This window comes from Strigops habroptila, chromosome 1 (genome assembly GCF_004027225.2).
Source record: "Strigops habroptila isolate Jane chromosome 1, bStrHab1.2.pri, whole genome shotgun sequence".
Classification (NCBI taxonomy): Eukaryota; Metazoa; Chordata; class Aves; order Psittaciformes; family Psittacidae; genus Strigops; species Strigops habroptila.
The window spans coordinates 134136329-134153665 of NC_044277.2; the positions used below are offsets into that span (position 1 = coordinate 134136329).

Genomic DNA, 17337 nt, shown 5'->3' on the forward strand with positions numbered 1-17337 from the left:
AGCCCACACAAGTGAGGTGGGACAGAGGCCCCCAGCCAACACGATTCAGCCCTCCACTTGCTCTGCTCAAGTACTAACTCACAGACCAGTGATACATGGCATAGGAAAGCTCAAGGCCATTTCTTGCCCCTCTTTGGCAGACCCTGCTACTCACCACCATGTGGGCAAGTATGAAAAGTGGCAGCAATAAAGACACCAAAGGATGGTATCCTCACAGTAAACGATCCAGCCTCCAATCATATTGTGAAGGATCTGTTAGTTTGCATGGAGCTGTGAGAACTGGAGCTGTTTAACTGATTTTTCCACCCATTATGTTCCACATCACTCAAGAGCTGTATTCCGCTTTCTGTAGTCACCTGGCACTAACTTGATGTGATGCACCAGCACTTGCATTTCCAGATCTGGCACAAAACACTTACAAGCTGCAGGCATCATCTGCTCCTCACTGTGCTGTGAAGACACGCTACAGGTATCCACGCCTTCTCTTGTCCCACTGTGTAGTTTGAGGTTACACTTGAAACATAGTTCACTGCCTGCCTTTGACTTTGCTCATGCTTGAGGGAGGCCAGCTTATTGCCTGGTCTCGGACTAATACTTTCACTCTTCCAGAAGGGTAGCTTCCCAATTGCAGCACAACCATGCCTTAGCTCTGCATGCCGAGGCAGATAATGGGAGCAAACTGCTCTGCTTTTCAGTGGGTACACTTTACTCTGTGGGAGTTTTTAACCCAATATTCTATTTAAACACTTGTGTCTTTATTACAGAGCAAGAGAAAGAGCAGGACAACTGCTGTCCTTCACTTCAGACAGGAGGCCAACTTATCTCAGTACATTGTATCAGACATGGGGGCTAAATACTGCTGTGTGCTTGTAAGCCAGTTTCAAACTTCTGAGGCAAAAAACTCTGAAACGCATTAAATGTGGTTATTTTAATTCCTTGCCTGCCTGACACTCTTGGACCACTCCTGTCGTTTTTCAATACTAAGCCCTTCAGCCTTCACTAAGCAAGCTGGAAATTGTGTGTGGCAATTTGACTATTTTATCTATTTAAGTGTATTAAGGTCTTCCAAAATAGCTGGGAATAAGATCTAAATAAATCTTAGATGTATAAATACCCAGACTCATTGATTACAAGATTTGGTAACAATTCTAGGGGGAATGACAACAGTTTGAAATGAAACAAATCTTATTAGTCCTGTCCACACTTGATCACCTGGGGCCACTCTGATTACATTGGGGAATAGGTAGCAAAGGAAAACCAAAGTTGTCAGCATTATCACAGGGCTGACCAGAAAGGGAGCCAAATTCCTTTATTCCTGAACTTTAGCCATTACAGCCCATTTTCCCTTTCATTTTCTTTAACTAGTAATCAGCCATGTCTCACCACCCAAGAATGAAAGTGCCCTACAAATATGTTACATACTAATAAAGGAATGCATATTTTTCCATCATCTCTAGCCTCCTATTTTAGGAGGTTGGTTTTGGCTTCTTCCCTCATCCCTTTTTCCAGCAATATTTGTCCTTCCCTTTCCCTTCACAGTTTCTTAAGCTTATTTCAGTGGGGGCTCTTGCCATCCTTCTCTCCCTCGCCTCTTGCTCACCCGCCTCTTTGCACTTGTTCCCTTAATTATAGTTCCTACAGTTTTCCCTAAAACAGGCTGGTGTGAACCAAGTAGCAAACAGCATTGCCCTAAATGCAAAGATGTTTAATGGACTAAGTGGACAGAAAGCAAACTCCAAGAAGACAAAAATGCCACTACACAGTCCACACTGAGGAACGTCTCCAAATACTCATGAATAAACAAGATATAAGGGACACAAGGGCATTCAGTCACAAAGATGGATGAAGTAACAGTTTCTTCTTCTCAACTGCCCGGCGTTTAATATATCAGTGACATGGCAGCAAGCCTTGGCTGTAGTACAACTTGAGCCTGTGTGGATAACAGTCTGTATCTCTGCCTTGTGGGTGCCACATTTATGCCATGTCAAACAGTAGTGTGGGAACATTTGCAGAGTTTTGCCTCCAGAGTGCAGGAAGCAAATAATTGCATGCAATTGTCAGAGGCATTCCAAGGTCATACTAGCAAACGCATGTAATAATAGTATTTATTGTTCTTCTTTCTCTAAATGGACACCAATTAGCCTTGCCCTTTGCTGACAAAACCTTCCCATTCTTCTCAAAACAGGATCTTTGAATGAGCTTCTTGTGTTCAGTTATACAACTCCTCAACATACTGTAATGTGCCTTATGAGTCAGGGCAGCTGAGTAAAAAGTAAAGACCCAACACTGACATTTTGTCTTTTGTTATAGTTAAGCAGTTATGAACGTGGACAAAGCAAAAGTTAGAAATTAAGGCGGTGAACTTGCCACCTTGCCAGAATGCAAGTGGATGAAGCTTTCTTCTCAGAATATGAGATAACAGAGATACAAGGATTCAATTAGCCCCTCTGCAATATATATGAAGAGCACATAATTTACCTTTATGTCAAGCTGCCTGCAAGTACTTCAGCTGCCATTCTGACTGTCTGCCACTATGTGTTGTCTATTTATGCAGTGAGAAACAAAAGAGATTGGTGTTTGGGGTTTTTTCCAGTTCTTATGTCCTTTAATTTTTGCTTTGGAAAGAAATTCAGTGAATTTTCCCATTTTTCTTCCCCTGCAACTCATATCAGATGGAAAAAGAGAGAGGGGAAGAAGGGCAGTACAAGAAGAGCAGCAGGAGGAGAAGTTAATACCTCAAGCATGTCCTCATGCCTTTAAAATTCCAAGAAAGGATAACTATTTCCATTTCACTTCAGCCAGTCATCATCTCCTCTCCTATGGAGTGCTTGAGAGTGGAGGAGTGAATGCAGTAAGAGGTATATCACAGGCAGCTGAAGCAGGAAACCTGACAGTGTTTAAAAGGTCAGGAAAGTTTCCTCTCAGTGAGCTGGAAGTTGTGATGTAAAGCCCAACCCTTTCATAGAATGGCTTGGGTTGGAAGAGACTCTAAAGATCATCTAGTTCCAACCCCCCTGCCCTATGTTCATTCTCCCATTTCACTGCTTACAATGTTATCCCCAGTTCACTCTACATCAGGCTTTAGGGGAAGTGTTTTTCTCCATTGATTCTCCAAAGGTGTTTGCTTGTGGCCACATCTAAATACCACTTGTGCAATTCATGAACCACTAGCACTAGTTACCCTCCTTTCTCTTGTTCCCTAATTGACCTAGGGAAAGCAAAATGAGATAAAGGCAGGTTGCAAACAACAGTTGTTCACTGAGTGACAAGAGCTTTGGCAAACTCAAGCTGAACATGAGTCTTCATAGAATAAATTTGCATGAAGATTATCTGCTGTTATCTGAAGTCAGCAAACTTCAACCCTTCCACAAGGCAAGCATCTGAGCACTGCTGTCAGCAGTGAGGCCACTACACTGGTAACCAAACAATGTCAGCTCAGCCAGCCCAGAGCCTGACAAACCCAGATCTCTGTCCCTTGCATGCCACAGGGCATCTTCTGGTGCTCAAGGCTGTCCGTGAGGAGGGTTGATTCCACAGTCTAGCAAAGCTGGCTGTCAAAGAAGATTATCTGGGCATTCAGCCTACATTTTTCATTTGTATTTTTCATGTTTCCACTAATTTATGCATAAAAATAAGCTACATGTATACATTAGCTTTTCTGCATTTTAACAGCCCAGTATTTCTGAGTGAATATTAAAGAGATGGTAATAACAGGGCAAGGCTAATTAAACATTGAACATGTTGCTATGTAGCTAGCATTTTAAGGAGAACTACAGCTGCTATGATGGGATTTCATTTATGTGCAAAAAAAAAAAAACCCTCTTAAAATAATCATAGATACATTATTCAGAAAAATAAAATATCAAACTATTTCAGCTGTCAAAATAATAAAATTATCTGGTGGGAGCAAATCAAGTCATTTAAAATTGTATAAGAAAGCTCCAATTTACAGGAGGAGGTAAGGCTTGTTTCTCTTACACCCTAGATGATCGTGGCTATGATAACACGTTTATGATGGGTTTGCATGAAATAATCCATTCTTAAATGGAACAAAAAAATATGAATATAAGCACAGATCAAAAGTGTCAGCAGATATGCCAAGTGAGAGCTAGAGATACAAAATATCTTTTAAGAGTTCAGTAAATAGCTATTCTGAATGTTAACAAGTGAAGGCAGGCAATTTAAACAAAGACTGAAGCAGCAGGCAAGCCATACTGCACTGCCTTAGCTGTCTCTCTTAGTAAGCATCCAGTATCATCATGTGACTGTTATTTTCCTATTTTTGATTTATATGGTAAATCAAAGTCTGAAATACAATTTTCCATATGAAATCTAGTTGCCAACTCCACTTCAACTCTGCTAACGTAGCACTGCAAAGTTCCTTTTTCCCCCCCGTTATTTCCATGTCAACCATTAACTCATTAAGCCTCCTTTTTATTTTTAAGATTACAGTCACTGTAAACACCCTTTTATATGTGAAAACAAACCTAACTTATCATAGCTTGTACTTCTCAAGCATCACAACAACCATACTGCAGTTGTACAGACATCTCATTGTGCCTTCTAATAGCTGTGCAAATTACAGTGGGTTTACACAACTTAAACGTCTGCAACTTCAGCAACTCAGTAGACAAGATAAGTACCAAATTGAATGTTTCCAAGTAGCATCAATTCATCTAGGAAAAATGGTTGGTAAAATTAAGTCTCAAAACCAGATATGGCTGTATCTGCAGAGCCATCTGGTCTGATAAATGGCATAGTGGCTACATTAATATGGAGAAAAGTCATAATTTAAAGCCATATTGGTTCTGCAGGATAAGCCAAAACTTGCCCATTGGCTACAACTACTGCGTATAAAAGCAGGCCCCACAGCCTCACAGTGTTAGTGAAGCATTCTGAACTCGAATGATTTTTAAAACCTGGAATGTATTCAAGCAGTATTCCCAACTCCCGCAAAATTGCCCTTGAAATAAGGAAGATGTTGGCACACCACATTTGAGCAAAACCAGACTTTTGTAGTAGGATGAAGCATTGAGCCATTTAGACCAACAGCAACAAAGATTAGATGCAGCTAATGCTGGTGTTTTATATAAACATAATCAAGCAGGTTATATCCCAGCATTTCAACAGCCTTCCCTCTTCCAGACAATCCGTCACCCCTATGATGTAATAGGGGAACCTCCAGACAGGAGAAACATTTTCCTATGCTGCTTTTTACTAAGGTTTCAAGATTCACTGCAGGGTTATTTTCAACAATTGTCCCCACAGGTCAAAACCATCTGTTTAAGACATGCATCTGTAACAAGTATCACTGTCATGTTCCCCAAGGCAGCAAAATACAAGGAAGATTTTGGCAAGATTAAAAATGAACGAAACATCCCACTAAGACTGAATGCCAATATGCAAAACTGGTTAAGTAGTAGCCATGCATAAAAATCTCTGACATGAACTCTGCATTCCAAGATTGTCTGTGCTTCTAAATTTGAGGCTTTGATTGCTAAGTGAAATATCTTCTTCATGAAGGTCTTTAAGGATTAGACAATATAGTCGCCAGAGATAATTGTTTGCATTCAAAGCATAGCACCTTCTGGAAGGAATAACTGTCTGAGAAGAGAGAGCAGCTGCTGGGACAATCCTTTGAGCAGACTGAAAGGATAGCATCTTCCACGGGGAAATGGGAGACAACAAATGAGGTCCCATGGATGTGATCTGCAACCTTAAGGGATGGTAAAAGATGGGTGCTATAATTACAATTTTGTACAAATGTTTGTCTTGAACATACAGAGAACATGACATAATGAAGACTTCAACCTAAACAATAGCCATTCTTCCCAATCCTCCCTCACTGCATATTTGGTGGTGAGTCTTCAGACCCCCTAGCTTGAACCAGGAAACTCTACCTAAAAAGATAAAAAGCTCCCTGGCATGACACGTGGCAGAGGGTCCAGGTCTGATTTTTCTCAGCTCCCTGAAACTTTTCTCCTGAAACTTGCAGAAGAAACAAGGCTTAAGAACTCCATGACCGAAGAGACAATCATATCTCTTGAATGGTGTTAGGAACAAGGCAAATTGAAAAACCTAAAAGATCAGAAATAGTATGGATGTCCCTGAGCCTAGTTGAGTCACTAGCAAAGTAAGTGTAAGTAAGATCATACTGTTAAGTACCAGTTGATGCACTATACACACACTCTCATTATGGAGAGAGTTAATCAGCCACAGCCCAGACCACAAATGAAGCAGACTTCTTTTGGACTTAGAGACACAAAGGAAGCCTGGCAAGACTTCCAAAAAACCAGAGGTCAGCTCAGGTAAATAAGCCCATCTTTGCTTCAAGAGCAACACGGGCAAATATTTTTTTATATTAGCATAGGGAAAAAAACATATATACTTGTCTTACACCTTTGTGCAAATCATTAACAAAATGACCACATCACAGCAGAGAGCGTAAAAAAATATTTCTATTTTCATTAGAAATAGCACAACTGAGACGATGTCTGACAGTAGGCTACAGCTTAGCAAGCGTGAGTTTGAAACATTCACGAGAAAGTGTGAATTTAAAAAGGTAACAAGCAATTCCCACCACCCCAGATTAAGGGCTTGGTAGAAAACAGTGCCAAAATAAAATGCCTACTGTAAAAGCTATAGAATGAGACTGTGATCCATATTTAATACTCGTCATTAAAAGATACCAGTAGAAAATGGATAGTTGCCTGATGACACTTGATTTGTTAGAAGGTTGAAAACAAGTATCTGCAGTGTTACAAATTCATGTTAGAGTTGCTGAGGATTTAGAGATATAAACAGGCAAAATGAAGCCCTGAATCCGATTAGGAACCCCAGGATCTCTTAGTATCCTGGTAACGATTCTTTACCTATCATCCATGATAAGTCTCAACAGCCTGTTTTTTTCACAAGATATTAAATAGGGGTCATACAAAAAAAATCACCACAGCAAATGAGCTTGGTGTGCGAAAAAACAAAAAGGTTTTTTTGTTCCAGAAAAGGTGCAAGAGAATCAGGCATAAGGCCATTCATTCTGCAAGATGGGCAATAAGGCAGCTCGATGTGGCAGCCAGCCACCCCGGCATGGCAGTGCATGGCACAAATGGACTTTATCCAGGACCAACACCGCCGATGTTTCTCAGGAAACCAGAAGATCACATAGTAAATAGGAGAGCACACCCCAGAGACTAATTGAGTTTGGGCCCTTGGGTTGTTCTAACACATCTAGAACCTTCTCCTAGTCCAGATCCTAGTCCATAAGGATACAGACTCCTTACAAACATCACCTTCATCCATGCAAAAGCTTAAAAAAAAATCTAAAAAAATAAAATCAGACAGCAAGTAAATATTGAGATTTCAGGAGAACAAGTTATTTTTTTGTAGCTGTTAAGAGCCACACTGAGCTGTGGGTAACAGTGCATCACAAGCTCTTTGCTGCAGCACTCAAAGCTCCATTGTGAACCCATATTTAGAAGAACCAATGGAGGATTAGCAGTGACAAGCCTCTCATCCTACTATGTTGAGATGTCCTAGCCATTTTGAGACTTTTTGTAGAAAGGATGTTCTGGCTGCAAACCCATTCCACCAGTAAAATTTCTCTTACAAAGGAAATGTCATTCAGAGCTACAGTTGTTTACACCACTCAGTTCCACCAACATCTAGCTGCTAGGTTACTTTTACAGCTTTGTAGAAGAGCTCACTTTAAGGTCCCTTCCAACCCAAATGGTTCTGTGATTCTATAATATGAAGTCCCACACTAACTAGCTACTTTTACATGGACAATAGTTGTTCCACCAAGAATTCATGCAAGTTAAATGAAACAAGACCAATTCTTTTCCAAAAGAATCACCCCCATTACTGGCAGCAACGAGTTTCACATCTAGCTTGAATGGTTTTGGTTCCATATATTGTATTTAAGCACCTAATGTTAAATTTATTCCTTTGCTTTGCTAGTGTTCCTGTTGGGTTCCCCTCCCCCCAGATAAAACATCAGAGGTGTAAAACAGATTAGTCACATCTGAGACATTCCAGCACATTGGTTTGCCAGCCATTAGCAATCCAAATGGAGTTCTGTGTGCAGCTTCTGCTAAGAAAGCAAATGCAGACACATTTTTCCAAAGCTTGCTCAGATAAAGAGGGGATCCTTCAACTCCTTTGCAGGAGCCAAGCAAAATGCATTAGCTTGCACTTCCAGTATGCAGGGCCAAGGGGAAAACAAACAGAGAGCTAGCCTCATTTATTGGCCTTGTGCCCTTTCCATGCCACAAAATGACTGAGGCAGCATGGAAGAAATGTTCTCCATACCCTGATAAAACATACAAGCCAGCTTGCTTGTATCCTCATTTCCAAAGGCCTTTGCTTTACTAACAAGCATAAATGCATTGCTGCTTTTTGGGTGCCTGTATGATATCCAGTGTTTCCCGTTCCATAACTTGAATTTTGAAAGAGTCCATACTGTCCAGGAATGCACCAGAAATAATGCTGTGCAAGAGGGTGAGAAAGAGAATGAGGTGCAGTTTTGTATGTAATATGATCTACAGACTTTCATACTGCATGCAGTAGGAATAAAATTAGTCATTAGCGAGATGAAGTATAAATTTTACACTCCTGTACTCAGTTACTTAACTGATCTTCCCAGAAACTTGGCAAAAGAAGTGTACTGTAGCTATGCATATATATTATACTTAATTATGGCCATTAAGCCTGCAGTCACAAGATTCAGTTTGCCTTTTGCTGCTAAATTTGTACTGCAGCCTCCCAGATTTTGTAATAGTTACTGACAAGGTACAAAATAATAGTCCTGTGAAATCATGACCCTGATTAGTAAAGGGGTAACTGTACTCCCCTCTTCATCTTCAACAGTCCCAGTGGGTTTATACCAACAATAAATTTGGTTTATTCTTTGAAGATGAAAGTTACTATAAAGTGCACTTTATTAAAACCACTATAAGGACTTGTTATTTTTGCTCATATACTGCTGAGTGATGGTTTCCAGAAGTCTAATGGCACCCCCTGAACATGCACACTCACTTTACTTTCTGGCTTGAAGAATTCCTCTTAAAATTGTTAGCCACTTTTCCAGCATTTGGTCTGTGGCTTCTCAGATGCTTCAGGACTATAGATGAGCCCTTCTATAACCCAGACAGCTGCGTGGGAACACAGACTTACTGTGAGGTAGAAGTGATACAGCATCTTAATAGATGATGATCCAGTGGACCAGGTTCAGTGTCAGATGCTGATCTTTACTCTTGACCAGGCCATGGACTGGTGGGTTTGGGTTTAGATGTGGCAGTGCCAAATTCTCACCATCTTTGACCTCAATCAGAAAAATCCCACAATTCATAGAATCACTGAATGGTTTGGGTTGGAAGGGACCTTGAAGATCATCTACCAACCCCTTGCCATGGGCAGAGACACCTTTTGCTAGACCAGGTTGCTCCAAGCCCCATCCAGCTTGGCCTTGAACACTGCCAGGGATGGGGCAGCCACAGCTTCTCTGGGCAACCTGTGCCAGTGCCTCACCACCCTCATAGTGAAGAATTTCTTCCCAATATCTAATCTAAATCCCCACTCTGTCAGCTTAAGGCCATTTCCCCTTGTCCTGTCACTACATGCCCTTGTAAAAAGTCGCTCTCAATCTTTCCTGAGGCCCCTTTTAGGTATTGAAAGACTGTTATAAGGTCTCCCCTGAGCCTTCTCTTCTCTAGGCTGAACAAGCTTATTCTAGTGATGATTTCTTCCTCTGCATGATGACTTTCATTACATATGAAAAAGCCTGAGAATCCTGCAGGACCATTTATTAACTTCTGAGAATTTCCCTCCCCCTCTTTCCCATTTGGTGCAGAATCTCTGAATCACTCTTTTCCAAAAGAGTGTCCCAAGGCTCACATGAGCCTTTTTTTCATTTTTTTTTTTTTTTTTTTTTTTTTTTTGGGGCTGTTGACAGAAATATTAGTTCTAGCAAGAGAACAGCCCAGGTTGGAGTACCCATACAATGACACAAATCTACAGTCACCAGGCTCTTCCAAAAATTATGCCACCTCCAGGTATGCATCTTCAAAAATAGCACTCTTCCTACCAAAACTGTCTGCTTAACATTTTCAAGCTCTGTTGTATGGATTCCAAGAGTATGATTTCTGAAAAGCACTCCAGAACCTTGAACAAAGGCTTTGTTCAAATTACTAACTGCAAGCCTGCCTCCTGAACTCTCCTTTTCTCCCCCTTTAACAGCTCTATCATTTGTTTCAGTTTCTGTATTAACCAGCCAACTGGCTTCTCAGACCACATCTGCTAACCACCTTCACAAACCAAGCATCCTGTCTATGCCTAGAGAGACTTTCTCCTAAACAGGAAAAATAAAAAAATTAAAAATATAAACTCACAACTTAATATGAAGAGGAAAGGAAGGGGGGGGGAGGAGGGGGATGTTAAAATCTATTGTCTTATACCATATACAGCAATTAAGTGAAATAAACTTTCACTTCAGTCACAAACACAGAGAAAATGAGCTGAAATAATAGTCACATATCTCAGTTTGTGTTCTTGTGCAGCTCAAAGTACATCCAGAGTCTGGTGGGTGAATGAAACTAGTTTTCCTGGCGTTTGACAGCCAGAAATCCCTGCCTGAATGACCTTTACAAACCAAATGGTATTTTCATAGGTATATCTTTTAAAAGATATATCAGTGTCTATTAACAATCTGTCTTGCTTGGTTTTGGAGCAATTAAGCCATTCTTGTCTATTCCTATTGCTTCTTGTTTGACAGTCAGAAGTGACCACAGCCTGTACCCTCTGCTACCTCTGCCCTTTTCCTGAGATGCCAAGGAGTCAGAAGTTTTAGAGATTTAACCCATTGTTATGGCAATTCTATTCTAGCTTAGTTTCCAAAAAATCCCTATTTCCACCAAAGTTTCTGTTAAGAATAGAAGAAAGTGCAGAAAAATCACACAGACAACTCTTGCAAACTACAGGCATGAGGAGAATTTTCTTATAAGAAGTGTTCCTTGTAGTTGCATGCCTCACCTCCTTCAAGCGCTATTTTTGGAAAGGACACTATTTTTCTTTTTACCAGTTCCTTTGGAACAACCTTTGGATCAAGGTTATCTCCTATTTTAAGGCAGGAGAAAATAGCTGATCCAAAACAAACCAGGATTCACAGTGATTGCCACAACATGGAAGCAAGTCTGCTACTGCTGGAGAATTTCCTTTAAATTATTCTAAGTTCTAGCCATTAATGAACAACTTCCCAGAGCATCATTGTTAAACAAAATGTATATAGATAGCAAGTTTTAAAAGTATGATAATAAATTAGAATTATATCCTTTATTCAGATGTAGAGAATTCAGTTCTATACTGACACAGGGGTGAGAATAAGAGATTTTTATCTATTCCAGTTTAAAAAAAGAAAAAAAAAGGCAAGAAAGGAAGTATCTTCAGCAGTGGTTTTACTGATTTCCTTAGTCACCCTGCCACAAACCAGAGCACACAGCACAGGATGATAGGATAATCCAGGATGTGGATGTGTGAGCCGTGGGAGTAGACCAGGTTGGGTTTATTTTCTAAATTTATATTGTCATATGTATCTACACACACCCATATAGTATATACAAAGACTGGAGTTCTATACACTACACATTTACTTTCTATCTTTCTCTTTAAAATCAATCCTGCTTTTAAACACATAGGCCACACACACAGCTCCCATGGATACCAGTGGGAGTGCATATGTGCATCTTCAGGCTAAACTTAGTTTATCTAGCACATCTTAGGCATGAAGCCAACCTTCCTTTTTTAATACTACTTTAACTTTTATTCACTCTACATGAATATCAGTGATCCCAAATAATTCTAAAGAAAAGTACAGGGTTTGCTTTGGATACTTGAACAAACATTTCCAAGACCTACATCAGTATACAATGCTTCACATTTTATAGAATACCCACCCATTCCTTCTCCCCGACCTCCCTGCATTTCAACAGGGCAGGGAGAGCAGGGAGAAGGAGTCTAGTCCTTTATTCTTGGAAGTGAATTTTTACCTACACACAGCTGAACTGCATCATAACTTCAGTGTTAATTCTTATGAATGTAATGTATTTTAAAACCGGAATTTAAAAAAAAAAAAAAAACTAATAATGGCAACAGGCTTGCAAAAATGAGTATTTTCCACATTCCTCTTACTAAAGTGCTAAAGAATAGAAGTCTTGCTTGGGAGATATGGAGAGAAGCCATAGGTCCAACCCTCACACCTGCTATATTAACATACACTACTCTTTCTCTGTATTTTCTTCATACTAAAAATGAACAAACAGAAAAATAATATCTACAGCAATCTTACCTCACACATGTACCCCACATTTACTTCAGCTCTTTCTTCATAACAACATTCCCAAACATGGCCTCTGTGCTCTCAATTTATGCTCACCTGCTACCCAACTGCAGCTCATTAAGCTGCACACCTGCAGTGACTTAACTTGGGCTTTACTCAGCTCTCAACTCTCTCCAGCAACAGTGAACTTGTTTGCTCTTCATAACCATCACTGAATAGTGTCTTCTCATCAGGGCTTTTACAACTATGACATTGTCTGCCAACTTCCCCAATAAGTCAAACCCCTAATATTCAGCAGGTATCTGAAGAGCAGGTATTTATGATTTTGAGTTCACACAGTTACATAACTGTTCAGAAAAAAAAATAAAAAGGTGATTTTCAGCTGAAGAAGACCATTGCATTGAAACGGGTGCAATCAGTCACATACTGCATGTCACTCAATGCTTAGTGTGTCAAGAGATGCAAGAGCAGTTAAAGCTTTTTCTTTTTACTTACCGTAAACACCATTTCAACTAAAATTACTTCTTCTGGGAACAGCCTCTCCATACGAATATTGTGACTTCTAAATGCTGCCTGTATTTGAAGTGTCTGGGAAGAATACACTGTTTATCCATCTCCTGTATATGCAGAGAGAAATAGAGTAGATGTGAAGTTAGAGCTGCACACCAGGGAAAGAGTACATGGTAGAGAAAAAAGGCTTTGCTATGGGTGTCTTAAGCATCACTCAGATTTCTAGAGATGCTCTGTTTGCAAATGGTTTCATGGCCTGCTCCGTGGAAGTAAAATAGATTTCTGACCACAGGTGAAACTCTACCAGCAGAGTTCCCCAGGCAGGACGATTTTGTTCCTGTGACCTTCCACTTGTAGGGCTGAATTTATCCTTAAAGTAACTCTACTGATGTTGTTAATATTACATGAGGGATCAATTTCTCTTACCTCATTTGTTTCATTTTTAAAGCCAAAGAGGCCAGGCCAGCCACTCCAGAGGAGTAACCCATTTTATTTCCATTTCCACCTCTGCAGCTACAGCAATTTAGAGCCTGCTAAGAACCTGTCCCATTGATCTCTAATGGTGAGTAAGATTTTATGGTCAGCAAGGAATGATTTTTTAGTAAAGGATGTTGACATTAAAATAGTCCCAACCAGTCCCAGTTTGGAGCTGGGTTCAGGTTACCCCAGGTTGGGGTACTGGGGGTTGAAGGTATGACTGCAGCTTAAGGATATTAGTAGCAGTTGAATATAAGAGACAGAAAGTAGTATGGCATGTGTATTGCCCACAGTGCTTGAGATATATAATTTCAAGGTAGGTTAATAACAATGAAAAGTCTCACCCCTCACAAATATCTGGTAACTGTCTAAGGCTGTGTTAGAGGGTAGGTTTCAGGCACGGAGTACATACTACTGCCCTTAAAGTCCTGAGAGCTACCATTTCTAAGTCAGCTAGAAGCTGTGGTGCAGTAAATCCAGAAGCTGTCACTCCTGTGATATATTTCCTCTACTTTCCATCAAGTGCTGCTGACCTTCATGCCTAACAGAACTGCTTTTGCAAAGCAGTGCAAAGGTCCATGGTTTCCATGCTCCATTTTACATTGGTCACGTGATTTATGAGCAGAAATCTTATAAAAATGGAATTTCAGCTGCATTTACTTCACTGACAGCTTGGCAAACATCTTATAAAATACAATGTTAGTGCCAAAATCCCCGCCTGTGATCAACAGATTTTATCAAGCTTTAATAGCCTCCAAAACCAGGTTCCAAGGAGTCTTATTCTAATTTTGTTAAGTTGCTCTTAGAAAATGTCATTGAATGAACACTATTTGGTATAATGCCAAGTACACAAAACATCTATAACACCTTCAAATACATTATATCTTGTGATAATCTAAAAATGTGTATTTCTTATTGTATCCTGGGAAAAATGGGGAAAGAAACTTGGTTATAAAACCATTACAGTTCCTGTTCACCATGTAATTAGTCTCACTTTATGCACTGACTTTCTTCACATCTGTGCAAATAAAGCCATTGTTACAATGCAGAAAGAGCTGTGGCATATATAATACACGCAGCTATGAAACCATGAGTGCTGCTACGTGTTGAGTCTTTAAATGGAAGGTGGCACATCTGCTTTTGGCATAGGAGTGTAAATCAATCCAAGATGTTTATTAAAGAGTAAGTAACAACCTGTCCACACGCTCTTTCTTCCATCCAGCCTTGGTTTTGTTCTTGCTTTGTTATTTTCCTGGCAGTTAAATATGGGCTCTGCATATTGAAAGTATGTGTTGTTTCTTCACGTACGGATAACATAACATGTCACATAATATTTAACAAGTGTGTGATGGGGAATGGTTTGGACAAAAGCACAAGCCAAAATGAGGTAGGGAGGAAAGGGTAAGTACAAACAGCTACACTACAGTGACTGAAAGGTTTATTACTCTGAATAAGGCAACTATGTTTCCTAATACTTTTCAAATTAAAATTATTTGATTTCATGTTCTAGCTCTTGGCAATTAGTGAACAAAATTTGCAACAGTGAAGAGTGGTTAATATTTTCTTCCTCATCAATCAGAGGCATGAGCAAGCATTAAAGAATGGAGTAGTCGATACGTCTTGAGTTCGTATTTTCTAAGGGCATGTATACCTTCCACAGCTGGGTCTGACTGAGCAGGACTGGGAGGAGACTAAGTGTTTCAACATTTGCATGGGTTGACCAGCAGGAAAGACAACACAATATTGGCACTGGTCAACACTGGCACCAGAGGCTGGCCTTTTCAACCAATGTATTTGGCTCAGCCTATATGTACCATGTTCCTCTCCCACTGTAGAACAACAGTTCAAGGATAATATCTTTTGTGGGCAGCCTCTTTGATGGGCTACCTGCATGAAGCAGCACTTAGGAGACTGGAAGCAGGGAAGGCGGCAGTGGCTCCAGGCTTGAAGTTAGAGCCTGGGACATGCAGTGCTCCTTCCTCTTCCATCAAAGGATGTACAGGAAAGTGTCCTAGGTTGCCAGGGGAGAGAGACTCCCTCACAGCTAGGCAGGAGAAGCAACCCACTCTGTGTCCCAGGGAAGGGCCTGCTCTCTAGCATACTTTTTAGTAACGACAGGTAGAAAGAAAATACCACGGATGTGATCTTATTGACTTCCAGGTTGATGAGAAAGCAAAGCTGTTCTTCAAGCACATTTTGGAAACGACTCATGTCCTATCAGATGCTGAAGGGCTGATCCCTTGGAAAGACTCTTTTGTATGTATTGGGAAAAACACAGTGCTTTCCTGGCCTATTTTTAAGAGATGAGGTTGGAAAACAGGGAGGTTGATGGGAGATGGATCAGGAAGGCTGCTTGTGCAGAGCTGAGGATCGTTGTGAGAAAGTTTCAACAGACAGGTCCATGATGAACAGGGAATTGATGCTGCTGGAAGCGTGGCACTCAGTGTTTTATACTTGCATGTCTAATTGACTAAACTGACCTCCAAACATCTTCTGTAACTGCTCATTTCTTCGTTGTTAAAATGGTCAAAAGCCAGATTCCATACGCATACATTTCAGTGATAATTTTACCTGTCAGCTCTATCCTAAAAGTAGCAAAGATTGCTGTAAATTTGTTAATTTGGTCTCTTTTCATTTGTAGTTGAAACATAACTGACCCAGGTGGATTTGCTCAGCAACACAGAACGTACCAGGGCAGAATTTATACAGCGGTTACCACTGCAGCCTAGAATTATCTTGATCAGAGCTGTTACAGCATGCTGTTATAATACTTTAGCCAGGGCAAAAATATTAATTAAATTAAATCAAAACATTTGGCCAGATCAGAAAAGTTAAAAAAAAAAAAAAGAAAAAAAAGAAAAAGAAAAAACCCCAGTAATATTTTCTCTCATTTATTCCACATGCTCTTAAGTTTCTCCTTTTCTTTCATTTTCTTTTCTTCCACATGCCTGATAATATGACTCTGTGGAACTGAACCTTTTGCAAGTCACTGGTGTCAGCTTTTTGCAGAGTGCCTTGGACAGGTCTCTTCATTTCCATTTCATTTTGTCTTTCTATGGCTGACACATATTGTTATTTAAATGAATGCTTTTGAACTCTTTTTGTTTTTTTTTTTTAATGCAAATGTGTGCTGCTTCTCTATTGAATTGAAAACATCAATACCTTTTTTCCCTCTGAAAAGTACAATAAAGAATAATATTCTCAGGCTGAAGGTGGGTTGGGATGTTACATTTCTGTGAATTTAAGCTAAAAAAGGAAGACACACACAATGGTGAAATATAAAAATACTTGCTAAATCTTCCTTCTACCCAACATATGATTAAAGCAGTATTACATCCTTTAAAGAACAGCTGAGGTAGGAAAGGTGCCAAGACACAGCAGACTGGTCACACCACCTCAAGGCGTTCTGCGTAAGATTGAGTGGGGTAGTACACACAGAAATGAGAGACACTACATGCCCCCAGCAATTTTAAGGTGCTCTATCCCATCCTTCCTCTTGAGGGACATGACTCATTTTAGTTTGAAAGTAGGTGTCCTCTCATTTTTAATTTTTCTGGAAGTTGTTTACCAGGAACCATAGGCTGAACTTACAGAACATCTTACAGGGTAGTAATTGGGAAGAAGGGAAAAGAGAATAAATCCTTGGTTCCCTTTAGAGTATAGTGCAAAAGTCTCTAGACTTTTCCTTTACCTATAATGTCTAGAAATGTACTTTATAACAAAAGGCGAATGTGGAAGTTCTCCAGTAATCACATGGCTCCTAGAGCTGGAGCCTTCGGCTCATCAGATATTACAAGATATGCAAAAAATCACATCCCATGCATCAAAAGGGTTGGTAACACCTGAGTTAACATCCATACCTGATCTCTGCCAGACCAAGAGGCATGTGACACTGAAGCATGTGGACTGTCTCATCCCTTTCCCCATTGGACAAGCATCCATCTTGCAGCAAAAAATGTCACGGTCCTTGCCCACTAGCACCCGTGCCAGCAATATTAGCAAACAGACCTCAGAGACTGAGC

The 17337-nt window shown here is 40.2% G+C and overlaps 1 long non-coding RNA gene across 1 annotated transcript; it reads right to left on the reverse strand.

Annotated features, from left to right (window-relative positions):
• Nucleotides 1-11650: 11650 nt before the first annotated feature.
• LOC115608908 lies at nucleotides 11651-17242 on the reverse strand. The gene is made up of 3 exons (XR_003991683.1): nucleotides 17176-17242; nucleotides 12824-12945; nucleotides 11651-12251 (listed from the first exon to the last, which is right to left on the reverse strand). It is a non-coding gene; the product is annotated as an uncharacterized LOC115608908 (long non-coding RNA).
• Between the last annotated feature and the right edge of the window lie 95 nt (nucleotides 17243-17337).